General features: G+C 54.0%; 1 long non-coding RNA gene across 1 annotated transcript in view; it reads left to right on the top strand.

Annotated features, from left to right (window-relative positions):
- LOC136619690 (uncharacterized) overlaps positions 1-10176 on the top strand; it is an 11009-nt gene extending 833 nt beyond the window's left edge. The window contains exon 2 of the long non-coding RNA XR_010790994.1: positions 9871-10176. This is a non-coding gene — a long non-coding RNA (uncharacterized lncRNA). The remainder of the gene's footprint in view (positions 1-9870) is intronic.
- The last annotated feature ends 363 nt before the right edge of the window (positions 10177-10539 follow it).

The raw sequence follows: 10539 nt of genomic DNA, 5'->3' as shown, positions 1-10539 counted from the left end.
TCGCACGAGAATCCCGCTAGTCACAATGAAACTATTTAAATCAATCTCTCGTTTCATCACTTTTTGCGGCTGTGAAAATCATGGCTGCAAGAAGCTCCACAACCGCGCCGAAGTGAAGAAGCCCTGAGGTTGTGTTCTTGTAGCTTTTCAGCTGTGGAGATGCTCTGAATCTGCCTGAGAATCGGCATTTGTGGAGGTTTGTTAATAAGGTCCGCCGGCGGGACCCAGGAACCACCTCAATATTACACAATGCAGCTCATCCCGCACATCAAATCGCAAGTATATATAGAAACTCCACAGCGAAGCATGCTGCAGATTGCACACAGCGTGGGCTCCGGCCGCGAGCAGAAATGTAACGGAAATTGCAGAAAATCCCGCAGCTCATACGCCGGCTGGGACAGTTCCCTTAGGGACCTTTCAGACATGCAGGGTATTTCGGCAAGACGCACCTAGAGGGCTTCCACAGACAAATGTATATACAAATGCAGTCGTCGCAGCAGAGCATATTTGTGCGTGAACAAGGTGGCAATAATCCGGCTGATCTGTGCGCGGCAGCGAATAGGAATGGAGCTTGTGGAGCCCGAAATGCAGTTCACACGCGAGCGATACTCCCTTTCTGTGCAATAGAATGGCTATTTAATGCCTACTAAGGGCCAGCGGTCTTCCTGGCCCTGTATTGGCCGCTGGTCACAGCCCCCCCTTGATTTTTTTAACCTGCCATAGACTCCTATGGTAGCTTTATGCATAAAACACAGAAAGATTGGGCAGGACCTCTTATTTCTCCCGTGTGGGAAGTCCATGCAAGAGACACGCTCACGAGAACGAACCCACGGCAATCAATGGCTTCACTTTGTCGCGTTTCACAAACACAAGTTTCACGCACGCAAAAAAAACCACCACATCTGTTTCTAAAAGTCCTTCTCCATCCTAATCTGGTGCATCAGTATTCTAATATCTCTGTTCCGTCCTCTTAGACCCGCTGATGCCACTAATGACCCTCACTTATTGAAGACGGGCTGAACATGGAGGCCAAACACATGCGGAAAACTCCCATTTTTGTGGATGTAACACAGATTCTTTTTTCACACAGATGTGCACCTTTGCCTAACTGCGAAGAACACCTCCAAGAGTATTCCTGCCACAGCAGAGAGCAGCTCTGGCTCCAGCAGGGTCAGACGCCCCGACATTTACCTCCCCCACGGCTTCACTGCCACAGATTACCTGATCTTCATATTCCATCTTGTAAAAGGAGCAATTCTCATGAGAAGTATATTTTAGGAATCACTGATCGTGGCGATCCCTAATGCAATTACATTCCTGTAAACCGCCATCTGATAATCCGAAACGCGTCAGCATAAAGAAGCTTTATATAATGTATTGTGGAATATGACAGAAGACGGAGATGGGAGAATAAATAGAGGCTCCTTCACACCGGCCATGTATGCTGCGGGAAATCTGCAGCATTAACAGTATAATCTGCACTATGTAGACAGAAGTATTGGCCCCCCAGCAGTCCGGCGCGGTCAGGTGATGTGTGAGCATCAGGTATAAAGGAGAGGATCACACAGGAGACCCGAGTACAGAAACCATCAGATGTCACCAGCTGTAGAGCTGACAATGGGGTCTGGTGAGGGGATGTCACCACGTGTAGAGCTGACAATGGGGTCTGGCAGTGGGGTGTCACCAAGTGTAGAGCTGACAGCGGGGTCTGGTGGGGGATGTCACCAAGTGTAGAGCTGACAACGAGGTCTGGCAGTGGGATGTCACCAGGTGTAGAGCTGACAACAGGGTCTGGTGGGGGATGTCACCAGGTGTAGAGCTGACAACAGGGTCTGGTGGTGGGATGTCACCAGGTGTGAAGCTGACAATGGGGTCTGGTGGTGGGATGTCACCAGGTGTAGAGCTGACAACGGGGTCTGGTGGTGGGATGTCAGTAGGTGTAGAGCTGACAACGGGGTCTGGTGGTGGGATGTCACCAGGTGTAGAGCTGACAATGGGGTCTGGTGGTGGGATGTCACCACGTGTAGAGCTGACAACGGGGTCTGGTGGTGGGATGTCACCAGGTGTAGAGCTGACAATGGGGTCTGGTGGGGGGATGTCACCAGGTGTGAAGCTGACAATGGGGTCTGGTGGTGGGATGTCACCAGGTGTAGAGCTGACAACGGGGTCTGGTGGTGGGATGTCAGTAGGTGTAGAGCTGACAACGGGGTCTGATGGTGGGATGTCACCAGGTGTAGAGCTGACAATGGGGTCTGGTGGTGGGATGTCACCAGGTGTAGAGCTGACAATGGGGTCTGGTGGTGGGATGTCACCACGTGTAGAGCTGACAACGGGGTCTGGTGGTGGGATGTCACCAGGTGTAGAGCTGACAATGGGGTCTGGTGGTGGGATGTCACCAGGTGTAGAGCTGACAACGAGGTCTGGTGGGGGATGTCACCAGGTGTAGAGCTGACAACAGGGTCTGGTGGGGGATGTCACCAGGTGTAGAGCTGACAACAGGGTCTGGTGGTGGGATGTCACCAGGTGTGAAGCTGACAATGGGGTCTGGTGGTGGGATGTCACCAGGTGTAGAGCTGACAACGGGGTCTGGTGGTGGGATGTCAGTAGGTGTAGAGCTGACAACGGGGTCTGGTGGTGGGATGTCACCAGGTGTAGAGCTGACAATGGGGTCTGGTGGTGGGATGTCACCACGTGTAGAGCTGACAACGGGGTCTGGTGGTGGGATGTCACCAGGTGTAGAGCTGACAATGGGGTCTGGTGGGGGGATGTCACCAGGTGTGAAGCTGACAATGGGGTCTGGTGGTGGGATGTCACCACGTGTAGAGCTGACAATGGGGTCTGGTGGTGGGATGTCACCACGTGTAGAGCTGACAACGGGGTCTGGTGGTGGGATGTCACCACGTGTAGAGCTGACAATGGGGTCTGGTGGTGGGATGTCACCAGGTGTAGAGCTGACAACGAGGTCTGGCAGTGGGATGTCACCAGGTGTAGAGCTGACAACAGGGTCTGGTGGGGGATGTCACCAGGTGTAGAGCTGACAACAGGGTCTGGTGGTGGGATGTCACCAGGTGTGAAGCTGACAATGGGGTCTGGTGGTGGGATGTCACCAGGTGTAGAGCTGACAACGGGGTCTGGTGGTGGGATGTCAGTAGGTGTAGAGCTGACAACGGGGTCTGGTGGTGGGATGTCACCAGGTGTAGAGCTGACAATGGGGTCTGGTGGTGGGATGTCACCACGTGTAGAGCTGACAACGGGGTCTGGTGGTGGGATGTCACCAGGTGTAGAGCTGACAATGGGGTCTGGTGGGGGGATGTCACCAGGTGTGAAGCTGACAATGGGGTCTGGTGGTGGGATGTCACCAGGTGTAGAGCTGACAACGGGGTCTGGTGGTGAGATGTCAGTAGGTGTAGAGCTGACAACGGGGTCTTATGGTGGGATGTCACCAGGTGTAGAGCTGACAATGGGGTCTGGTGGTGGGATGTCACCAGATGTAGAGCTGACAATGGGGTCTGGTGGTGGGATGTCACCAGGTGTAGAGCTGACAATGGGGTCTGGTGGTGGGATGTCACCACGTGTAGAGCTGACAACGGGGTCTGGTGGTGGGATGTCACCAGTTGTAGAGCTGACAATGGGGTCGGGTGGTGGGATGTCACCAGGTGTAGAGCTGACAATGGGGTCTGGTGGTGGGATGTCACCACGTGTAGAGCTGACAACGGGGTCTGGTGGTGGGATGTCACCACGTGTAGAGCTGACAACGGGGTCTGGTGGGGGGATGTCACCAGGTGTAGAGCTGACAACAGAGTCTGGTGGTGGGATGTCACCAGGTGTAGAACTGACAATAGGGTCTCCTGGGGGCTTGTCACCAGGTGTAGAGCCGACAATGGGGTCTGGTGGTGGGGGGCATGTCACCAGGTGTAGAGCTGACAACGGGGTCTGGTGGGGGAATGTCACCAGGTGTAGAGCTGACAACAGGGTCTGGTGGTGGGATGTCACGAGATGTAGAGCTGACAACCGGGTCTGGTGGGGGGATGTCCCCAGGTGTAGAGCTGACAACGGGGTCTGGTGGTGGGATGTCACCAGGTGTAGAGCTGACAACCGGGTCTGGTGGGGGGATGTCCCCAGGTGTAGAACTGACAACCGGGTCTGGTGGGGGGATGTCCCCAGGTGTAGAGCTGACAATGGGGTCTGGTGGTGGGATGTCACCAGGTGTAGAGCTGACAACGGGGTCTGGTGGGAGGATGCCACCAGGTGTAGAACTGACAACGGGGTCTGGTGGTGGGATGCCCCCAGGTGTAGAGCTGACAACGGGGTCTGGTGGTGGGATGTCAGTAGGTGTAGAGCTGACAACGGGGTCTGGTGGTGGGATGTCACCAGGTGTAGAGCTGACAATGGGGTCTGGTGGTGGGATGTCACCACGTGTAGAGCTGACAACGGGGTCTGGTGGTGGGATGTCACCAGGTGTAGAGCTGACAATGGGGTCTGGTGGGGGGATGTCACCAGGTGTGAAGCTGACAATGGGGTCTGGTGGTGGGATGTCACCAGGTGTAGAGCTGACAACGGGGTCTGGTGGTGGGATGTCAGTAGGTGTAGAGCTGACAACGGGGTCTGATGGTGGGATGTCACCAGGTGTAGAGCTGACAATGGGGTCTGGTGGTGGGATGTCACCAGGTGTAGAGCTGACAATGGGGTCTGGTGGTGGGATGTCACCACGTGTAGAGCTGACAACGGGGTCTGGTGGTGGGATGTCACCAGGTGTAGAGCTGACAATGGGGTCTGGTGGTGGGATGTCACCAGGTGTAGAGCTGACAACGAGGTCTGGTGGGGGATGTCACCAGGTGTAGAGCTGACAACAGGGTCTGGTGGGGGATGTCACCAGGTGTAGAGCTGACAACAGGGTCTGGTGGTGGGATGTCACCAGGTGTGAAGCTGACAATGGGGTCTGGTGGTGGGATGTCACCAGGTGTAGAGCTGACAACGGGGTCTGGTGGTGGGATGTCAGTAGGTGTAGAGCTGACAACGGGGTCTGGTGGTGGGATGTCACCAGGTGTAGAGCTGACAATGGGGTCTGGTGGTGGGATGTCACCACGTGTAGAGCTGACAACGGGGTCTGGTGGTGGGATGTCACCAGGTGTAGAGCTGACAATGGGGTCTGGTGGGGGGATGTCACCAGGTGTGAAGCTGACAATGGGGTCTGGTGGTGGGATGTCACCACGTGTAGAGCTGACAATGGGGTCTGGTGGTGGGATGTCACCACGTGTAGAGCTGACAACGGGGTCTGGTGGTGGGATGTCACCACGTGTAGAGCTGACAATGGGGTCTGGTGGTGGGATGTCACCAGGTGTAGAGCTGACAACGAGGTCTGGCAGTGGGATGTCACCAGGTGTAGAGCTGACAACAGGGTCTGGTGGGGGATGTCACCAGGTGTAGAGCTGACAACAGGGTCTGGTGGTGGGATGTCACCAGGTGTGAAGCTGACAATGGGGTCTGGTGGTGGGATGTCACCAGGTGTAGAGCTGACAACGGGGTCTGGTGGTGGGATGTCAGTAGGTGTAGAGCTGACAACGGGGTCTGGTGGTGGGATGTCACCAGGTGTAGAGCTGACAATGGGGTCTGGTGGTGGGATGTCACCACGTGTAGAGCTGACAACGGGGTCTGGTGGTGGGATGTCACCAGGTGTAGAGCTGACAATGGGGTCTGGTGGGGGGATGTCACCAGGTGTGAAGCTGACAATGGGGTCTGGTGGTGGGATGTCACCAGGTGTAGAGCTGACAACGGGGTCTGGTGGTGAGATGTCAGTAGGTGTAGAGCTGACAACGGGGTCTTACGGTGGGATGTCACCAGGTGTAGAGCTGACAATGGGGTCTGGTGGTGGGATGTCACCAGATGTAGAGCTGACAATGGGGTCTGGTGGTGGGATGTCACCAGGTGTAGAGCTGACAATGGGGTCTGGTGGTGGGATGTCACCACGTGTAGAGCTGACAACGGGGTCTGGTGGTGGGATGTCACCAGTTGTAGAGCTGACAATGGGGTCGGGTGGGGGGATGTCACCAGGTGTAGAGCTGACAATGGGGTCTGGTGGTGGGATGTCACCACGTGTAGAGCTGACAACGGGGTCTGGTGGTGGGATGTCACCACGTGTAGAGCTGACAACGGGGTCTGGTGGGGGGATGTCACCAGGTGTAGAGCTGACAACAGAGTCTGGTGGTGGGATGTCACCAGGTGTAGAACTGACAATAGGGTCTCCTGGGGGCTTGTCACCAGGTGTAGAGCCGACAATGGGGTCTGGTGGTGGGGGGCATGTCACCAGGTGTAGAGCTGACAACGGGGTCTGGTGGGGGAATGTCACCAGGTGTAGAGCTGACAACAGGGTCTGGTGGTGGGATGTCACGAGATGTAGAGCTGACAACCGGGTCTGGTGGGGGGATGTCCCCAGGTGTAGAGCTGACAACGGGGTCTGGTGGTGGGATGTCACCAGGTGTAGAGCTGACAACCGGGTCTGGTGGGGGGATGTCCCCAGGTGTAGAACTGACAACCGGGTCTGGTGGGGGGATGTCCCCAGGTGTAGAGCTGACAATGGGGTCTGGTGGTGGGATGTCACCAGGTGTAGAGCTGACAACGGGTCTGGTGGGAGGATGCCACCAGGTGTAGAACTGACAACGGGGTCTGGTGGTGGGATGCCCCCAGGTGTAGAGCTGACAACCGGGTCTGGTGGGGGGATGTCCCCAGGTGTAGAACTGACAACCGGGTCTGGTAAGGGGATGTCATCATATGTAGAGCTGACAATGGGGTCTGGTCCGGCGTCTCGGGATGTTGCTTCCAATCAGAAAACCCCTTAAGGACGTGTTCACACGTGGCAGAAATGGTGTTGATGCACGTCAAAATCCGCAACATTTCTGCATCAAAAACCGTTTCGAAATCTGCACCATTGGTGTGAACTCTGATGTGGATTTAGCGGTGGTTCTGCAACTGATATTAGCCTTTCTGCTAGGCAGGAGCAAATAAAGACTCTCCCTGCTCTGTTCATTGCCTGTGCCCAGAGCACCTCTCACCACCTGTGCCCAGAGCACCTCTCACCACCTGTGCCCGGAGCGCCACTCACCGCCTTCACCCAGAGTACCACTTACCGCCTGCATTCCGAACTGCTTCTGAGCACCAACATCTTTCTCCCGGTGACAGGATGCCCGCTTCAACATCACGTGACCACCTGGTGGCGCTCAGTAGCGGTCGCAGCCTGCAGGCAATGTACGGAGATTTACTACAGCTTAATTGTCTGCAGATACGTAGCTAAGGTTGAGCCACAACTGCAGCGCCGGCGCGGATCTTTCTGCGGTTTTGATACAAAAATGCTGTGAATTTTTCCACGGATCGGCAACATTTCTGTTAAAAGTGAATTTATACGCACAAAAAAAGCAAGCGGCGCCACGGATGTCATGCGGATTCCCTGCGCGTTTGTGTATTCCCAGTGACTGCAGCAGGCTATTATGGCCTGCAGGGATTCAACAGACGAACGTGTGCGCAAATACATCGCAGCAATGGAACATGCTTGCGCCTGAACACGCCGGTCGCACCCTGCCAATGTTTTTTTAAGCCTCATGGACTTCTATGGCAGCGCTCCGCACAACACGCAGAGAGGCAGCGCAGGTCCTATCTTCACACACGCTCATGAGAACAAACAATGGCTTCGCTTTGTCACGTTTTGCAGGTGTGTTTCCTGTGCGCAAACACGTCCATCCGTTTAAGCCCTAATGTGGACCAAAATAGGACAGGCTGCGTTTATTATCATGCGACCGAAAACCAACAGGTTGTATTCGCTCCGGATTACTTGTGCAAAAAGTATGGAAATTCTGATTTCGCCTTGTACTACACGACGAAATGTCCGCGCTTGTAACCCCGCCTCCACTTCAGTGGTTTCCTCCATCCAGCCATGTTGGTTTATTTCTCCATTGCTGATTTGCAGGTGATTTATATACTTTGTATGATCAGCCAGTAATCCAGAACATCTGATAATCCGGCAGCCGCACTGATGATGTCATGATTAGATTGGCCACATGACAATCCGACCTCAGTGCTGAGACTCCGCCCCTCCGTGACCCTGAGCCCGGCGCGGAGGTCACAGCGCCCGTCTCCCATGTGTGACTCGAAGCGTCCGATGTTTATAGAGTCCATATAACTATGTCCAGCTGCGCACATCATCCGCCACACGCTGACCGCAGCGCCGCGCTCCCAGCTGCTCGCCCGTATACTTGGAGCGTGACCGAGTTGTTTCCATTGTGTCCTATCAGTGACACTTGCAGCATTACTGGCAGCTGGACGTCCCGTCTTACTGCAGCTCCTGAAATACACCCGTCTGGTTCGGCTTCCCGCCTGCGGGGGATATTTACGCACACTCTGAGTAGACGGTAATCTGTTCTCAGGTTTATAAAGCTCTGTGTTCTGGGGACGTATATATATATAAGGTTTCCTTCGGAGAGCGGACGCGCAGTGTATCCTCTGGAGGACCCGGTACATTTGTGCGTTATATGGACAGCCTTTTGATTTCAGTGGCGATTGTGTAATACCTTGTTTCCCCTCTGGGGGTGCTGCAGGGAAACTGAACAATTGCTGAGGGTTCTCCTGCAGATTACAGCTGAGGGTCTCATAACCTGTGACCAGCTCAAAGGAAAATCTTCTACCAAGAGGAACTGTCCAAACCGGAGAGCTCCTTTAACCCCGTCTCGTCTGCTCCAATTGAATTAAATGACTAAAGATGGGGTTTCTACAGGCATGCTGATCTACTGTACTGTTGCCATATGTATATAGGGGCAGGCAGGAACACACAGGTCCTGTATATGTCCCCCTGCGCCATGCTTCTATCTTGTCACCCGATTGTTGTATGTATATGTTACCGTTACTTTAAGAGGATGAGCGGCGGTGCTGGAGGGGTTCTCACTTTTCAAGCAGGAGCCAGAAGAGACAGGTGCAGAGCCAGTAGCGGGAGCGCGGGGGAAGGAGTATATTGTCACAACTTCACAGTGGGAAGATCCCATTTTGGTGCCTGCATTTCCGCTTCCTCTTTTTTTCGGAGAGCGGGATGCGACCGATTCCGCCACATGATGGCGGCTGGTCGGTGACCACTTTCTGTTCGTTGCTGCTGGGCAGAAGGAGTCTTGTTGCTGTTTCCTTCTTATTACTAGTTAGTATTAGTTTTGAGCAGGTTCTTTGGACTGTTGAGTTTGCGGCCGCGTCCCCCTATTTCACGGCCACATCTGGTGGGCGACTCCTACGAGCGAGCAGCCCGATCATGGCTCCATCCACCGCAGCCTTGCTGTAAGCATGCGCCCACGTATGCAGATTGTTTCCTCCTCTTCGCGCCCCTAGCAGCGGCTCACAAGGCGCAGTTCACACTCAGCATTCTCTGTTCCATCTGTCCTGTGATGGGACCAACGGCGCCTACAAACCGCTGACTGTAATGGGGGCCGCTGGACTTTTGTCATTTCCTTGGTCAAAATGCTGCATTACTTCATCTGGGATTTTGTCTTGGATTCGCATCCGAGGGTCCAGAAGACGTCTTTGCGTCGATGCAGATAGTAATGGAGCTAATAAAGAATTGATTGATTAAAGTGACGCTCTGGTTCTGTCCGGAGTTATGTGACCTGCTGTCCCTCCTCTGCGGCGTTGTCTGGGGGTCTGCCGATTCCCAAGCCTGATTTTAGTTTCCAAGATGGCTGCCGTAGTGTTCTAACCTCCTAATCACACTGTATATGGATAGTGTGTTGGACCAGCGATGTACTTCACCTCCTCTCTGATTGGCCAGCCAAATAGGAATCCCCTTGTGTTTTTTGCATGTATATTGGATTTTTATTGTGTACTGTTCCTTTAAATTTTCTATAGGGAGGAGCAGGCTGGAAGTCCTGGAAGTCCCCGTTCACAAGAGAGGTCATCGACTGGCTATAGGAGGTCCGTGATTGGCTGCAGCAGTCAGCAGCAACCAGGAAGGACAGAGTGGATGTCACCGCGGAATCCATTTACCCGTTATCCCGGGCTCCAATGGATCTTCACCAGTTTTAGGGGTATTGGTGAAGTTCCAGAATTCGGTGAATCAGCCGAACTGAAGGTTTCATCATTGACTTTGGTTGGTTGGTAACATTGGGCACTTTGGTTGTTGTTCCAGTTATTAAAGCTGCAGAAAAATGTAAATATGGCTCAACGCACCTTGCTTCCCTCCTGGTTAATAGAACACCTGGCATCACCATGACGACGAGCTTACATAGCTTATATGGCGTGCCAGAGGTGCCAAGGAGTGTGTGTGTAGGGGGGAGGGGGGTCAGCTGCAAGAAAAGGGGTCTCCCAGCCCAGACGGAGAAGCCGCCTTCTGCACACAGGTCACACGGATGCTACACGGCTCAGGAGAGCAGCACCGGCCAATCCGGGAGCAGTAGGATGTGACTGGGAACAACAGCACAGAGGACGGTGGGCAGGTAATGTGACTCCCCCAGAACCGCATCAATAAATATAAGAAATAAAATTAAATAAAACAATTAAAAAATAATAATTCAGTTA

The sequence above is a fragment of the Eleutherodactylus coqui genome, chromosome 3 (assembly GCF_035609145.1).
Source record: "Eleutherodactylus coqui strain aEleCoq1 chromosome 3, aEleCoq1.hap1, whole genome shotgun sequence".
Classification (NCBI taxonomy): Eukaryota; Metazoa; Chordata; class Amphibia; order Anura; family Eleutherodactylidae; genus Eleutherodactylus; species Eleutherodactylus coqui.
This window is presented reverse-complemented; position numbering and strand designations above follow the sequence as displayed.